Source organism: Sceloporus occidentalis, unplaced genomic scaffold (assembly GCF_023333645.1).
Source record: "Sceloporus occidentalis isolate IW3139 unplaced genomic scaffold, rSceOcc1.0.p SCAF_3, whole genome shotgun sequence".
In the NCBI taxonomy this organism is placed as follows: Eukaryota; Metazoa; Chordata; class Lepidosauria; order Squamata; family Phrynosomatidae; genus Sceloporus; species Sceloporus occidentalis.
The window spans coordinates 222,762,056-222,779,674 of NW_028316983.1; the positions used below are offsets into that span (position 1 = coordinate 222,762,056).

The following is a 17,619-nucleotide window of genomic DNA, read 5'->3' on the forward strand; positions in this document are numbered from 1 at the left end:
CATATGTCAGATAATTAATGAATTTATTTGCATCCCACTTTTCTTCAAGCACAGGATTTAAGGCAGCTTACAACAAGTTAAAACAAAGTACAGCTAACAAGTGTTTATACAAATGTTTTAAAAAAGTAAAGTTCAATTCTTTTTTTTTTAATTTAAAATAGTACAAATACAATCTGGAACAGTAAAAAGATGCAGACACAACACACCCCATTAAAAACTCTGTCCACTGCAACAATTTAAAAATAAAAGGTCTGCCTAAATAAAAATACTAAATTCTTCAAAATATTGATGATGATGATGATGATGATGATGATGATGATGATGATGATTGTATTCTTCAGTACAGGACAGGGGTTGAAATCATGCAACCCTTCAAATGTTGTTGGGCTGAAGATCCCAGCAGCCCCAGGCCATCATAGCCGGTAGTGGAGAATGCTAAGAATTGCAATGGACTGTTTTCATAATTTTGTTTCTGGGGCACCAGAGGGCACTCTTGTGCCATTTTCCAGATCATGTTCTCATGGTAAATACTGCGTTGAGCATAGATGAAATCTTCATAATAAAGCTTCTGTGATTGTAAGTGGTTTTCAAAGGAAAGTCTGTTAGAAGAACAGCATGATGTTCTAGGAATGCTAGAGGTAAGCCTACAAAATGAGGAGGAAAGAATGAGGGTGGGGAAAGATTATAGCAGCACCTTTAAGACTAACTGGTTTTTATTTACTTGCTGTTCACCGCTATGATCTTTGGAATAGCGGTATATAAATAAAACATATTATTATTATTATTATTATTATTATTATTATTATTTTGCATGAGCTTTTGTGAATATAAATCCACTTCTTCATATGCAGTACAGAGTAAAGCCTGAGGACAGTTAGTTTGCAGTTACTGTAGTTGGCTAAACCTTATATCATACTTTGCAGCCCTGTACTAGAAGTAGTAGGTCAAATGATTATGTTAACATTTAGCTCTAAAAGTAGTACTTGAAACAACAATGCAACTTTGGGTGCCTGTCAGCACATGTTGTAAAACATCTAGACCCAGCTCCATTATTAAAAGGTAAACCTTAACTTGAGCATATTTTACTGAAATAAAAAACACTTCTACTTGATATCAAACATTACACAGGATGTAAGATGCTCACTTCAAAGAAGCTTTTGAAAGATGTCAATGTTGCAGTTAACTGCCATCAAGTTGACTTTAACTTATGATAACCTTATTATGAATGAGAGACCTCAACATGTCTTGCAGATTCAGGGCTCAGGCTTCCTTGATTGAGCGTATCCATCTGACATGCCATCTTCAGCTTTTTCTACTGCCTTCTACTTTACCAAGCATTATGGTCTTTTCTAGTGTGCCATGCCTTTTCATGATACATTCAAAATATGACAGTCTCAGTTTTGTAATCTTGGCTTCTAGAGAGTTAGGTTTCATTTGTTCTAGTATATATTTATTTGTCTCTTTAGCAGTCCACGATAGCCTTAGAACTTTTCTCCAGCTCTAAATTTCAAATGAGTTGATTCTTTTCCTATCATCTTTCTTCACTGCCCAGCTTTCAGAACCATACATGGAAATTGGAAATATGATGGCATGGACAATCCTAACTGTTCACTGATATATCTTGTCATTTGAGGATCTTGTCAAGTTTCTTCTTAGCTGCCCTTCCTCTGATCACATCAACATCTGGAAGTCTTTTTGGCTTGAGTCCATTTGCAGCGTTAGCCCCAGCGGTATTCAAAACTGTCTTCTGCCCTACTGTAGTAACCATTGAGTTATCCTGACACTGTCTCCTTTTTAAGGTTGGATTGTCTCATCATAGAATTTCAATGGAAAAAGATCTTCAAAGGGGTATAGCACCCCTCCCTCTGCACAGTACTAACAAGTGTTAGCTGTAATGCCACTGCTGTTGTCTCAGAGATCCTCTGTCAGTGTCATCCTCCACTACTGCTGCTGCCCAGTAGCTGTTCAGCACATTTACTCTGGCTCCTCACCTGTCTGACATGGGAGTCTCTACTAGCAGCACTGCTATCATCAGTAATATCCTCTTGCTTCACAGAAGCATGCAATCCCACCACTAGAAAAGATCAAGTATAATATTCTTACTGTTCCCACAGAGTAAGAGAGTTTGAATCAGCTGATACTTGGCAATGCTAAATAATACCTGAAGCTATCAGAGTATACAGAAGTATAACTTCAGAGTGTACAGAGTATACCTTAAGAGTATACCTTCAGGAATGAATTAAAAGAGGAAAAAATCTAAAATGTTGGTTTTGCTAGTTGGTAACCCATAAGAAGATCAGAAGGGTGGATTATTGTCGATATTGAACCAGAGCTTGGAAAAAATACCTCTGTATAATTTCTCTCCCTAGCAGTCTGGCTGTGCTATCTTTGTGGTTACCAAAATGTCTGTAATGTAAAGATATCAATCAATTAATTTCTTTGATTTTTGTGCTACAATGGGAACATGCTGACCACAGACCACATTCAGCCCCCAAGGCTGTTTCCCATCAAGTTTAATTCACTAATGTTCAGCTTCAAATGTTGTTGCTGTTAAATGCCCGCGAGTCGACATCTCCAAGATCCCCTGTCTTCCGCTGCTTTGCTTAATTCCTGCAAATTCAAGCTTGTGATCTCTCTGATTGAGTCTATCCATCTGGCTTGTGATTTTCCTCTCTTTCTACTACTTTTCCTAGCATTATTGTCTTTTCTAGTGATCCACGCCTTCTTATTATGTAGCTGAAGTACAACAGCCTCAGTTTGATCATCTTGGCTTCCAAGGAGATTTCTGGCTTGATCTGTTCCAGAATCCCTTTGCTTATCGTTTTGGCTGTCCATGGTATCCTAAGCACTCATCTCCAGCACCACATCTCAAAGGGGTTGGTTTTCTTTCTGTCTGTGTTCTTTACTGTCCAACTCTCGCATCCATACATGATGATGTGGAATACAGTGGCTTGGATGATTCTGACTTTAGTATTCAGTTGTATATATTTACTCTTCACGACTTCTTTCTAGTACTTTCACAGCTACCCTTCCCATTCCTAGTTTTCTTCTTATTTCTTGACTGCAGTCACTATTCGGATCAATGTTTGATCCAAGATACAGAAACCCTTTAACTTTTTCAATTTTCTCACTGTCTAGGTTGAATTTATGTCCAAAGGAGGGCGACTAAAATGGTGAAGGGTCTGGAAACCATGCCTTATGAGGAACGACTTAGGGAGCTGGGGATGTTTAGCCTGAAGAAGAGAAGGTTAAGAGGTGATATGATAGCCCTGTTTAAATAGTTGAAGGGATGTCATATTGAGGAGGGAGCTAAATTGTTTTCTGCTTCTCCAAAGATTAGGACCCGGAACAATGGATGCAAGCTACAGGAAAAGCGATTCCACCTCAACATTAGGAGGAACTTCCTGACAGTAAGGGCTGTTTGACAGTGGAACACACTCCCTCGGAGTGTAGTGGAGTCTCCTTCCTTGGAGGTCTTTAAGCAGAGGTTGGATGGCCATCTGTCGGGGATGCTTTGATTGAGTTCCTGCATGGCAGGGGGTTGGACTGGATGGCCCTTGCAGTCTCTTCCAACTATGATTCTATTACTTTTGTGTTCATTATTTTTGTCTTAATGTTCCACATTAAGCCTGCCTTTGCACTTCCATCCTTGTCCTTTGTTAGTAATTGTACCAAGTCTGTGATGTTTTCTGCTAGTATTATAGTGTCACCCGCATATCTTAGGTTGTTGTTACTCTTCATTCCTCTTTCTTCTGATTCTGCCCCAGATTTTCTTACTGTGTTTTCTGCATACAAATTTGAACAAATAGGGTGATAAAATGAAGCCTTGTTTGACTCCTTTGCCAATTGGGAACCAACCTGTTTCTCCAAATTCTGTTTTAACCATAGCCTCTTGTCCTAAGTACAGATGCCTCATCAGGACTATCAGACTCCCATGTCTTTAAGGGCATTCCATTGCTTTTCATGGTCTATATAGTGAAATGCTTGCTATAGTCTATAAAGCACATGGTTATTTTTTTTCCCTGTAATTGTTTCGTGCTCTCCATTAGCCATGTTATCTTTGCAATATGGTCCCTGTTGCCGCTTCCTTTTCTGAACCCCACTTGTACCTCTGGAATTTCTCTCCATGTATGATTACAGTCAGTGTTGCAGAATTTTTAACATAAATTTGCTTCCATGGGAGATTACTGCTATGGTTCTATAGTTCTTGCAGTTTTTTGTGTCTCCTTTTTTGTGAATTGGTGTGTGTGTGCATATTCCAATCTGTTGGCCACCATTTGTTTTCCATATTTGTTGGCATATGTTGGTTAGTACTAGAGTTGCTTCTCTCCATGTGCATTGTAGCAGTTCAATTGAAATAACCACCCATTTTTAAAAAAATGTTTTTCAAAAACATTTTTGCAGCAAGATTGCCAAATTGGCCCCTCCCTGATGCTTCAAATGAAAGTGACCAAGGATCTCCAAGCTCAGTTTTGTCCCCAGTAACGATGTAACCAACCACTCCACATCTGGCAGGATCAGGCAGTATCCAGTAGCTCAAATCCTCATTATAAAATAACCCATGATCTACCACCTGCAGGTATATCTGATGCATGCTCCTTGCCTAACCTATCCCTCATATCTGAAACTCTCAGGTTGCTGTTGGTCCCTCTGCTAGTCAAAATCATGTTTGTTCTGGCAGTAGCTAGAAATGTCTTGTATTTCTAACAGTTGCAAACATTTTCATCACTTTTGTTCATGTGACGTCATTGTTCATGTGACGTCCAGTGTTGGCTATCCAGGTAAGGGATAGAAAACATGCCCCTCAACAGTTTAGGATGGGAATTGCCATCAGCCCTTGCTAGCATAGCTTAATACTGAGGGATGCTGGGAGTTGGAGTCCAACAGCTTCTGAAGGGCCACACATTCCCATCCCTGGTATAGGTAAGTGTGTGTGTTTGAACTGGGTGACTGCAGTTGTGACTGCTATCACAAAATAGTGAAAACCTGTTTCTGTGATTAAACTGCCATCAAGATTAATTCACCAATGTTCAGCTTTAAATGCAGCACCAAAAAAGTTTATACAAAATGAAGCCCGAAATGCCATTGTCATTCTCCTTACTTCAGTTTGTGGAAAGTCACCTCAAAAAGAAATATTTTGTATTTCTTTGACTTGTAATGGTTTGAGTGTTGGACTAGGACACTGTGGGAGACCAGGTTTTGAATCCAGGCTCAATCATGGAAACTCACTGGGTGACCTGGGGCAAATCACATTCTCTCAGCCTCAAAGGACGGCAATGGCACAAATTGTGCCATGAAAATCCAGTGATAGGTTCACCCATAAATTGTAAATTAGTTAAAGGCACACAGCAACAAGATACTGAGACTTGGTTGCAGTCATGGGAACACTGAAGTTAAAAATTGTAGGAACAATTGGGAAATTCCCAATTAAAACTTTCCTCTTTGAAGGAAATTATATCTTCCTGGTAGACCTCTCACCATCTGTTCCTCCATATTAATAAATGGCCGAAGAGATACATTGGATAACATATATGGCATCAGAGAGCTTTTGTACCTCTTTCCTTCAGGGAATTTGATTTTTGAGGATTCTTATTTGGAAGCAAATGAGTTTTCCTTGTCCCTCTAGAACTCCCAGCTCTTCACTTGCCTTTGTTTCTCCTCCCCACCACTCTCAAAAAATTGAAAAAATACTGCTGTAAAAGAGGTTGCTTTTTGGAATAATTCCCAGTTGCTAAGCAACAGTATCTTCCACACAGCCTGGTTTCCCTGTGCTGATGGGAGAATGGCTTCTCATCAAGTAATAAAAGTCTCCTCTGCCTCTGCAGTGCCTAATCTGGCTTCATTGTTCAGAATCAAGATGGGTGGTTATTTCCCCTCAACGCAGTCGATACTGGTTATTAATATTTATTCTCAGAATGTATATCCTATCTTCTTGCTGGTGCCTCAAGGTATCTAATAACAGCAGTGAAATACAGGATAGTGATCAATAAAAACAAAACAAACCCCAGCAAATTGAATGGTGTTTAAACAGTGAAGCACATTTCCAGTCGAACGGGGTATACTAGATAACATAAAAGCAGTGAAATGCTGTTTATAAAGGTTTTTTTGAATGTTATCAGTTAAAATTATATGACTATAGTAGACCTTGAACTAGAATGAGTCATTCTTCTTCCCCCCCCCCCAAAAAAAACGGTGTAAAATGGAAAGGTACATGTATATACGGTATAGCCTGTGTCGGTATCACATATATAATTGGCCCTACTTATACACTGATTTTGTATACACGGATTCAAGCATCCAAGGTTTGAAAATGTTCAAAAAAAGTATACATTTCACATATCAAACCTTGATTTTCCATTTTTTATAAAGAACACCATTTGCTATGTCATTATATTTAATGGGACTTGAGCATACACAGATTTTGTTATCCACAGGGGATCTTGGAGCCAAACCCCAGCGTATAACAAGGGTCCACTGTATATATTTACATGTACTCACTGGGGTTAAGGCTCCAGGACCCCTGTGAAAGTGGGAAAACTGTAAATAAAAAAGCCCTCCATATTTGCAGCTTTGATTTTTGTGGATTTGATTATTTGCGGTATTGGTTAATTTGTTCTCTCTAGGGATCCCTAGTTCCTCCAGTGCAGTTCTGCTGGAACTTGATCATAGAGTTATGCAAGAAATCCTAGAAGTTCTTAGAGAAAACTCTAGGCATTTCCTCCAACATGATTCTGTGATCAACTTCTGGCAAATATTGACCATAGAGTTGCACTGGAGGACCTGGAGATTCCTAGAGAGGTGTTATTTTTAGTAAAAATAATTGTGTTTTTTAATTGGTGGTGTTCCCACATTCATGGGGATCCTTCACCCCTAACCTCAGTGAATGTGAAAGGATATCTATATTTTTTAACCTGCGAGAACACCTCTCCAGGAATCCCTAGGTCCTCCAGTGAAACTCTGTGGTCAACATTTAGTGAAAGTTAATTTTATTTATTTATTTATTTATTCTGTAATTTGACTTACAGAAGCATAGTGGGGGGCCTACAGATGCCTACAGAAGTGTTTTCTCTAATATTCTCTAGGTTTTAGATTGCAACTCTATGGTCGCCATCCATCAGAGTTGTCTTGGAGGACCTAGAGAGAACATTATTACTAAAATCATTGAATGATCAAATCTGCAAAAGCCAAAGCCACAAATGTAGAGGGCTGACTAAAATTAAAATAATTGTAACCATTTTCTCTACCTTTCCCCTCTGTAAGCTGGTGTTCTTACTATGAAAATAGTTCTGACTGAAGAGAATGGCTAATAAATTGAAATATAGCTGGCAATAGCACCCAAATCTGGGTGTTCCTTGATGTCAAATTGCAGAGGTGTTATTTTTGGAGCAGGTAACTCCTACGAAATTCAGAACAAATGAAAGCCACTCACTGGACTGCATTGGGCCCAAGGGAAAAAACACAGCATTAAGCACTACTGCAATACAGTTATGTCAATTCACACTTGACATCAACCCATGAAGGTATTCAAGAGATTGACAGATTTGTACAGATATGATGGCTATGTACTACCTCCTGAATCTGAAGAAATATGCCTCTGAATAACTGTTGCTGATGAAAAATAGCAGGAGACTGCTTTTATCTTCATGTCCTGCTTGTGGGCATCCCAAAAACAGCTTTTGGCTACTGTAACAACATAACTGCAACCAAGTCTCAATATCTTGTTGAGACAGGGCTTGGGACTGATCCAGTAGAGCAGTTATTATGTAGATTTGGGGTTATTTTTATTTATTTTGTATCCCATCTTTCTCTCAGTATGGGACCCAAAGGAGTTCACAATGTTAAATTAAAATACAATTAAAACAATAGATGATAATGAAGTTTAAAAATCATATTTTAAACACTTTAAAATTAAGGCAGTTAAAATACGCCAACAATGATGAAAATACAGCACACCATAATTAAAAGGGCAGTAAAAAGTCAAAGGTCTGTGGTTTTTGCTGGAGGAAAGAGAGCAGAGAGGGGGACCAACAAATTGGTAGCCCTCAAAGATATTTCAACAAAGGAGTTATGTGTTCCATGTAACCAACCCTGGTCAGCAATCTGGCTGCAACTGTTACAGACGGCCAAAATAAAGCTGCTTCGGGTCTCTTTGGAGGTATGCTGTTTAAATGATGCATGCGTCCTAAGAATCCGGAAGCTGCACCAAAGCTGCACTCCAGTGCTTAGGAATGGAGTGTGGCTTTGGCACAACCTCCGGACTCTTAGGACCCATGCATCATTTAAATAGCATACCTCCAAAGAGACCCGAAGCAGCTTTATTTTGGCAGTCTGTAACAGGCCTGAGTTTTCAAACAGTCTCAAAGTCATCCCCATGTACAGGGCATCACATGGGGCTGACTCAGACTGTCAGGAAAGATAGATCCAAAACACACTGCAGAAATAATCCAGTTTGAGATCGCTTTAACTGCCCTGGCTCAGTGCTAGGGAATCTTGGGAATTGTAGGTTATTGTAGCACCAGAGCTGTCTGTGACAGTGAAGGCTAAATGACTCACATAATTACAGTTCCTAGAATTCTCTAGCATTAAGCCAGGGCAGTTAAAGTGCATTCAAACTGGATTATTTCTGCAGTGTGTTTTGGACCAAAATGCTGCGGCCAGACTGGTAACCAAGGCTAGTTACAAGGAACACGTAACTCCTTTGTTGAAATATCCACATGGGGTATAATCAAGGCATCTGACATCTCAAGGAATGGTCACAGCTGGAAGGGTTAACTGCCCTCATCAACCTCAAATCATGACAGCCCTGTGAATAAGACATCTCCAAAACCACTGTCCTCCACTACTCTGCTTAGGTCCTGCAAATTCAGACCTTAGATCTCCCTAACTGATCTCCCCGACTATTCATCTGACATGTGGTATTCCTCTCTTTGTGTTGCCTTCTACCTTCCCTAGCATTATCACACTCACTTTAACTATCAAAATGCACTCCACTTCCAAGATGTCAGCCCCAGGCTCAGGAGTGAATCAAAGAGTATATCCAAGCTATCAAACTCATTTAAGAAGGATATTGGCAGTTTCAGAATAGGTCAACAAGGATACTAACAGGTATGGAGAACAAAACATGGGGAAAGATTGAAGGAGCTGGGCATGTTCAGCTGGGTGAAGAGAAGACTGAAGGGTGACATGATTGCACTCTTTAAAATATCACATGAGGAGAGGGCAAGCCTATTTGCTGCCCCAGAGAGTAGAATCAAGTGTAATAGTTTAAGTTGCAAGACAGTGCCCTTTGATTGAACCTTTAACAGTAAGAGCAGTTGGGCAGTGGAACCAATTGCCTAGAGAAATGGTGGGGGTCTCCTTCTCTGGATGTCTTCAGAAAAGAGGTTGGACAGCTACCTGCCGGGGATGCTTTAGCTGGAGATTCTGCATGGCCCATGAGGCTTCCAATTCTGATTCTGTTCCTGGTGGATGGGAATTATGATTTCCCTGTGGCCTCAGTGTTTTTCTTAATGTTACATTTGTATTCCTGCCTTGGTTTCTTCCTCCTCCTGTCATGTTGGCAGTACGTCCTTATAGAAAACTACATTAAAATCATTATTTCCCAAATGAAGAAAAGAACAATCATATATCATGTTCTGGGAAAGGGGAATGAGGATTATAGTGTCATGTTTTGATACTGATGCTGCAAAAACGCATTCATTGACGCTCTGATGAGTCAACTCAGTGGGTGGGATATTATTTTATGTAATGGCCATATAACTAATTTCCCTGTTTCACACTGTCGCCCAGCAGCACACAGCCACTGCTCAGCAACCAGTGAGTCAGGGATGTGTACACAGCTGAAATGGCTCAAAACACTGGCAGATGTAATCCATATTTTTTGCAGTGTAATCTTTGTTTCGACTTTCTTCCTTCTTTCCTAACAGAGCTGAACATATGAGACATTTTCAAACATCACTTGCAGGAAAACATTGTAGTCCACTGTTCTCTCTTGGTAAGGATCCTAGACACCCCATCCCACTCCTCTCTCCTCAGTCTTTCATCCCCAACCAATCTCAGGGGTCTATCAATATCCCAACACCAGTGCACATACTCATTCCTCACTCAACTGGGGAATTGGGGGAAGACTGTATTTCTGTAAAAGATGTGGCTCCCATAAACCTGCTGATATATTCCCCAGGAAGATGCTTTTTTAATTACAATAAGAAAGAGAACTCGGAGAACTAAAACTGCTATTAGTATAGATAAAGATTATGCCTTAGTAAAAAGATGCATTTTCATTAGCAATTGAATGACTGAAGCTGGAAAAAAATATATGCAGGGATAGCCATACTGGCCATGCAGAAATATACAGCAATATCCAAAAAAAAAAAAAAACACATTGCAGTAATACCTTTATTTTGTTGTTAACTTCCATCAAGTCAGCTTCAACTTATGGTGACACTATGAACAGAAGACCTCCAAGTATCCTATTATCAACAGTCCTGCTCAGGTCTTGCAGATTCAGGACTGTGGTATCCTTGACTGAGTCTGTCCATCTATAATGTAGCCTTCCTCTTTTCCTAATGCCTTCCATCTTACCAGGTATTATTGACTTTTCTAGTGAGTCATATCTTCTTGGCTGCATTTGAGATGTGGTGCTGGAGAAGAATGCAAAAAAAAAAGGCAAGCAAATGGTTTTTTGAACAGATCAAGCCTGAAATCTCCTTGGAAGTCAAGATGATCCAACTGAGGCTGTCATACTTTGGCCACATCATGAGAAGCCATGACTCACTAGAAAAATAATTATGAAAAAGTTTGAAATGGGAGAAAAGATAAGGGGGTTAATATATCAATTATATTGTAATAATTCAATAAAATAGTTAATGATGGAATTACAAAGGAAATAAAAGTAACGAGAGGTACAATACAAGGATGTCCGCTTTCACCAGTATTATTTGCAATGGTTATAGAAATGCTAGCAAATGTTATAAGGAAAGATAGTTGTTTGGAAGAATAGGATTGGAAAATAAACATAAAATCAGTATTTGCTGACAACACGTTATTAACTATTAAAGATTTAAAGGACAAAATAGGAAAAATTAAAAAACATTTGAATCTATTTGGAGAGATAACAGGACTTCAAATTAGATAGAATAAATCAGAAATGATGTTATTTAATTATACAAAAAAGGAAGAATTGGAATTTATGAAACAAAAAGAGTTAGGGATAAGAATACAAAGTAATATAAAATACTTAGGAATTAATATAACGAAAGACTTAAAAGACATGGAAGGGAAAAATTTAATAGTACTATGGAAAGAAATTGAAAAAAAATTAGTAGAATATAAGAAAATTCAGTTATCATGGTTTGGAAGAATAGCGTTAGTCAAAATGAAAAATTTACCAAAATTAAATTTTTTATTCAGAATGATACCAGTAAAAATATCAGAGGTAGAATGAAGTAAATGGTTACTAAATGTATATTGTAATGGAGGAAAAAGAAGTAGATTAAGTAAACAATTTTGGTACGAATCTCAGAAAAAGGGAGGGTTAGGCCTCCCTAATATAAAGGGATATTATGAAGCCAACCACTTAAGATATGTAATAGAAGGTATGTTGGATGTACCAGATTTGGATTGGTTAGAAATGGGGGGAAAAGAAACAGATATGAAAATAGAGAATGTTTAAAAGAATTTAGTAGGAAAGAAAGAAATTGAAAACCCATTTATGAAAAATATATTAGAAATATGGAATAAATATAAAAAAGATTAATGAATGAAAATTCAATGATAACACCAATAATAATGGAAAAATTTAAAAGATTTATTGGATAAAGAATTAAAGGAAAGGAAAATAGATAAAATAGAAAATTGGATGGAGTTTGGAATAGGAAAAGAAAATATAAAAGAAAAACTTAGGGGAATAAATATGTCCTGGTTACATTTTATACAAATAGAAGAATGGTTTAAAAATTGGAAGAAAAAAATATAGAAAGGGGAAAATGTACACAATTTGAACAAATAGTTCAGAAAGAAAAAGAAATGGAGGAAAATGAAAATATGAAAGGTATAACTAGAAAAATTTACAAAATATTAATCGAGAATAAGAGGAAAAAATTAAACCAAATTATTTTAAAAGAAATATCGGAAGATGAATTAGGATGTAAAATTTGTGATAATGAATGGAATAAAATTTGGGAACAAAGACATTTGAAAAATTTATTGGTACCAATTAAGAAAAATTATTATAAATTGATTTGGAAATGGTATTTGACACCAGTGAGATTACATAATATAAACAAAGAGAATTCAAAATATTGTTGGAGGCTGTCAGGAAGTAGGATCATATCTACATATGTGGTGGCAATATAAATATGTACAAAAATTTTGGGAAATAGTAATATTAGAGAGAGAAAATATTATGAATGTGAAGATAGAAAACCAAATATAGTATTGTTATCAATATACAATGAAGTAGAATGGAAAGAAGAAGAAAAAAACCTTGTAACAAATTTGTTTACTGCTGCGAGATTAATCATAGCAAGAAATTGGAAAACAAAAATAAATGTGAAGTTGGAGGATTGGTATAAAGAAGTTCAGAAGTTAGCAATTAATGACAAATTAACATGTAAATTGAAAGTAAAAAAAAGATTATGGAAAAGAAATGATTTTGACGAAATGTGGGAAAAAATGATTGAAAATGTATTAAGAAAAGAAGATGGGAAATTATCTCCACAGGAGGAGTTAAAATTTGAATGGAGTATAAAGAAGGGAATGGCTCCGGGGGGAAAGGGGTGCACTGAGGGGATATTTAGGTTTTTTCCTAAAAAAAATGAGTAAGATTCAAAAGTACATGTATGTATGGAAAGAACATTAAAATGTGTTTTGTAAAATTTCAAAAATATTAATTAAAAAAAGACAATAATGCTAGGAAAGGTGGAGGGAAGTAGAAAGAGAAGAAGACCATAAGCTAAATGGATAGACTCAATTAAAGAGGTCACAAGTACGAATTTGAAGGACCTAAGCAGAGCAGGTGAGGACAGAGGACTTTGTGAGATCCACAGGGTCACCATGAGTGAGGGTCAACTGGAGGGAAGTTAACAACAACATACATACCCCAATAAGCAGAGAATCTCAAAATTTCAAATATGTGAATACAGTTGCCCCTCAGCATCCACGGATGGCAAGCCTGCGTTGTCCCCAATGGCGGTGAGTGCATGCGGCTGTGCCATCATTAGGGACAGCCTCCATTGTCCTGTGCCACCATTAAATTACGTTGTCCCCAATGGTGGCATGGCCACATGCATGCACTGCCTTTGGGGACAATGTGGGCTTGGGCACCTGCAGTTTTTGGTATCTGCCAGGGGGTCCAGAACAGAGCCCCATGATACCGAGGGCCGACTGTATTCAGTTATCCATACACACACTAAATGTAAATGAGTTTAGAAACACAATCTGATCCAAGACATTTTTATTAGAACCTGGGATTAAATTTCTATTGGGTTTAATGTAACAAGTCCCCCCCCCCTCCAACTATGAACAAAATCTCAGACTTTTGGATATTAAAATATATTAATATCTGCACGCGTACACTGAACAACAAGAAAAACAACAAAAATGGTGACACCATGCTTGCTTGGTGAGGATGCCACAGTAACTACCTACCAATCTGTCCTGTTCTCCATCTGACTCCTGATTCCAGCCTAACCCAGGTTCGGAGGCAGGGCACAGTTTTTCCAAGGAACTGTGGAGAGATTTTTTTAAAAAGCCTTTAGATGTTGAAAAGAAGCACTTTCATTCTGAATCTTGAGGAATATTGTGAGTTCAAACAAGATCAGAGTCAAGGTAAGTACAAATTATTTTACAGGTGTACACTCAGTTTTACTAACGTAAATATTTTGCACCTAAGGATTGAGACTTAATGTAAACATTTTGACCTAATAATGGTATCACTACACTGCAGGGGGGGGGGGTGTTTGCTATATGAAGCTGGAAATTTGTTTGCAGGATTTCTGCACTTTGGAAAGATTAAGCCAGAGACTCTGTTTTTCTGAATAATTTGCTAAAGCTGCTTTAATAATAATAATTTGTTTTATTTATATACCGCTATTCCAAAGATCATAGCGGTGAACAGCAAGAAAGCTAATTTGCCCCCAACAGTCTGGGTACTCATTTTAGCGACCTCGGAAGGATGCAAGCCTGAGTCGAGCTTGGGCCCTTTTGCTGGTCTTGAACTCGCAACCTTGTGGTTTCAAGTGAATGGCTGCAGTACAGGCGTTTAACCACTGCGCCACCAGGGCTCCTTCTTTAATGTAACTTTTGTTACATTTGTTTTAAAATCCTTAACATTCTTCCAAGTCCTAGTCTTGATGACTGAGCCAGAGCATAAGAAATCTTTAAATTATTGTATAGTCTTCATTGCACGTTTTAAAGTTTTGTAAGTCTTCTGCAGTCATTATCTTTATTTTCTTAATGTCCAGCTGTACTTTTTTCTTTGGCTTTCCTGAGTTTATTTTAATGATTTTATAGTATTGTATTTTAACTGTGGGTTAAAATGTTATTTTTAATTGTATTTTAATTGTGTTTTAACATGCTATACCGCCCCCGCCCCCCCCCCCGGGCCTTGAGGAGAGGTGGGGGGGGGAAATAAAATTTACTATTGTATTATTATTATTATTATTACATTAACTGTATGTTAGGATGTTTTAGGATAAAAATATTGTCCCATTCCAGTCCCTATGTATATTTACTCAGGAGTAATCTTAGTAGTGAAACTAGAGTCCAAAACATACGGCAGAAATTATCCAGTTTGAGATTGCTTTAGCTGCCCTGGCTCAATGCCAGGGAATTCTGGAAACTAGTTTTGTGAGGCATTTAGCTTCTCTGTCACAGAGCTCTGGTGCTACAACAAACTACAGTTCTCATGATTCCCTAGCACTGAGCCAGGGCAGTGAAAGTGGTTTCAGACTGGACAATTTCTGCTGGGTGTTTTGGACCAGTGATTTAATCGAAGTCTCTGCTAGAGCAGAAATATTTTTTACCTGGATTGTGAAGCCCATATATAACATCTCTTCATCCCTCCAGCATGTTTTACAATTACTACTAAAGTTGCTTTCACTTGATTCCAGACTACACAGAAGATTCTACATTACCGATACTTGTGTGGAGAGGGAACACCTATTGGACAGATTTGAATTTTAAAAAACAAGAAAAATTATCCTTAGCACACGTAATTTTATATTCTACTTTCACTTAAATCATCACAAAAAGTCAACATGGGTCATGCCACACACTCCGACAGATGTTCATCTAGCCTCTGTTTAAAGACCTCCAAAGAAGGAGACTCCACCACTTTCTGAGGGAGTTTGTTCCACTACTGAACAGCCCTTACTGTCAGGAAATTCCTTCTAATGTTGAGGTGGAATCTCTTTTCCTGTGGTTTGCATCCATTGCTCCGTGTCCTATTCTCTAGAGCAGCAGAAAACAAATTTGTTCCATCTTCAGTATGATATCCCTTCAAAAATTTAAACAGGGTTATCATATCACCTCTTAACCTTCTCTTCTCCAGGCTAAACGTACTCTGCTCTCTAAGTCTCTCCTCATAAGGCATGGTTTCCAGACCCTTCACCATTTTGGTGGCCCTCCTCTGGACATGCTCCAGCTTCTCAATATCCTTTTTGAATTGTGTTACCCAGATCTGGTCACAGTATTCCAGGTGAGGCCTCACCAAAGCAGAGTGGCACTATTATGTCCTTTTATCTAGACCAGTGATTGCCAAACTTTGGTCTTCCAGATGTTTTGGACTTCAGCTCCCAGAAGCTCCAGCCCCCTTGGCCAATAGTCAGGAATTCTTGGGGCCGAGGTCCTGAACACCTGGAGGACCAGAGTTTGGCAACCACTGATCTAGACACTATACTTCTATTGATACAGCCTAGGATTGCACTGACCTTTTTAGCTGCTCCACCACACTGTTGACTCATGTTCAACTTGTGGCCTACTAGGACTCCTAGATCCCTTTTACATACATAAAAGGTTTTGCTTTGGATGTATTTTGTGCTTCCAGAAGAGGCTTTCACCATTCAATACCACTGCAACAAAAAGAGATTTTATTGGTAGTCCAGATCACACCTTCTAGTTTAGCATCATCCTTGCTTGTTCCAACTGCTCCTTTTGTCTGTTTTCTTACCAGGAAAAAAAAGTATTAAGGAAAGCAGAATACAGTGGCACTATTACTTCCCCCGATCTAGACACTATACTTCTATTGATGCAGCCTAAAATCGCATTGGCTTTTTAGCTGCCACATCACACTGTTGGCTCATGTTCCTGGCCAATGTGTTGTTATATCCACCACGTGCCACACTCTCTAGGTGGTCACTTGGGGGCAATGGGCTACCAACCCCTGGTCTAAGGTCCACCCCAACTCTAGTTGTTGCTGTTGAAAAACACACAACACATTTGGTGAATTAGTGAAAAAGGAGTGGAAACTGGATTGCAAAACAAGTTAAATGGGAGCGTTGAAAGAAAGTGGCAGCCAGTGCTTTGAATGAGCCGCTAGGAAGTCTGGCAGCTAGCCACTGTTCTGTGTTCTTCCGGAACTCTCCTCTTACATTGCTTAAATACTAACTCATTAATTTTAATTAACTAATCCCGCAGTAATGAGACAATGAAACTCCCAGGGGGTTGGGAACAATTTGTGTTTCACCAAATCATTGATTACCTCTGCTTGTTTCCTTCCCGCCTCGTTTCCTTGCTGAGAAAAGAAGAAGAAGAAGAAGTACAACAACAAGAAGAAATCAAATTATATTTCAACATTAATATTAATTCAGGTTTTTCCCAAAGCCTTCACTTCATCCTTCTGCCCAGGCAAGCTTCTCAAATCCCAGGGGAAAATGATCAGAAAAGAGAGGAAGGAAGACAAAGGAAAGGAAAGAAAGGAAAGGCAACGGAAAGAAAGGGAAAGGAAAAAGGGAGACTAAAATCAAAATTGTAACTAACGTCATTTTTATTCTATTCCCCCCCCCCCCAATTGTATTTTTAACAGCGTCAATGTCATGTAGTAGTTTGAGTGTCGGATTCTGGAGACCAGGGTTCAAATCCTGGCTCGGCCATGTAAACCCACTGGGTGATCTTGGGGAAGTCACAGTCTCTCAGCCTCAGATGATGGCTAGGGCAACCCCCCCCCCTGAACAAACTTGCCAAGAAAACCCCATGATAGGATCGGCATAAGTCAGGAATGACTTGAAAGCACCCAGCAACAACATAATTTGAAACACCTTCACCTGATGAAAAAGCCAATGGGGCTTTGAAAGCTTGCAAACATATATTCTATGCATTTTGGTTGGTCCCATAATGATATCAATGCTTGGTGGGTTTTGGATATTATTGTGCTTTGTTCTATGGCCAGGGTGGCCAAATGTCCTCCTTTTCCAGGACTGTCCTACATTTCCACCTTCTGTCCGGGAGGAATTCCAAAATGTCCTCATGCTAAGAAGCATGATTTTATCTTTCTGTGAGTGTTTTTAGCTTTTCTTTGGTAATGTACTACATTTTTCTTGAATGTCCTGCATTTTATGGTGTCTTGTCCTCACTTTGCAATTAGGACATCAGGCCTGGTGTAGTGGTTTGAGCGTTGGAAGG

At 38.6% G+C, this 17,619-nt stretch overlaps 1 long non-coding RNA gene across 2 annotated transcripts; it reads right to left on the reverse strand.

The window, feature by feature from the left end:
• Window positions 1-61: 61 nt before the first annotated feature.
• LOC149317556 (uncharacterized) lies at window positions 62-17,125 on the reverse strand. 2 transcript variants are annotated; one of them, XR_016280649.1, is made up of 5 exons: window positions 16,700-17,125; window positions 15,024-15,159; window positions 13,648-13,726; window positions 9,397-9,569; window positions 62-644 (listed from the first exon to the last, which is right to left on the reverse strand). It is a non-coding gene; the product is annotated as an uncharacterized LOC149317556 (long non-coding RNA). The 2 variants fall into 2 exon arrangements; XR_016280648.1 differs by having other exon boundaries at window positions 15,024-17,125.
• Between the last annotated feature and the right edge of the window lie 494 nt (window positions 17,126-17,619).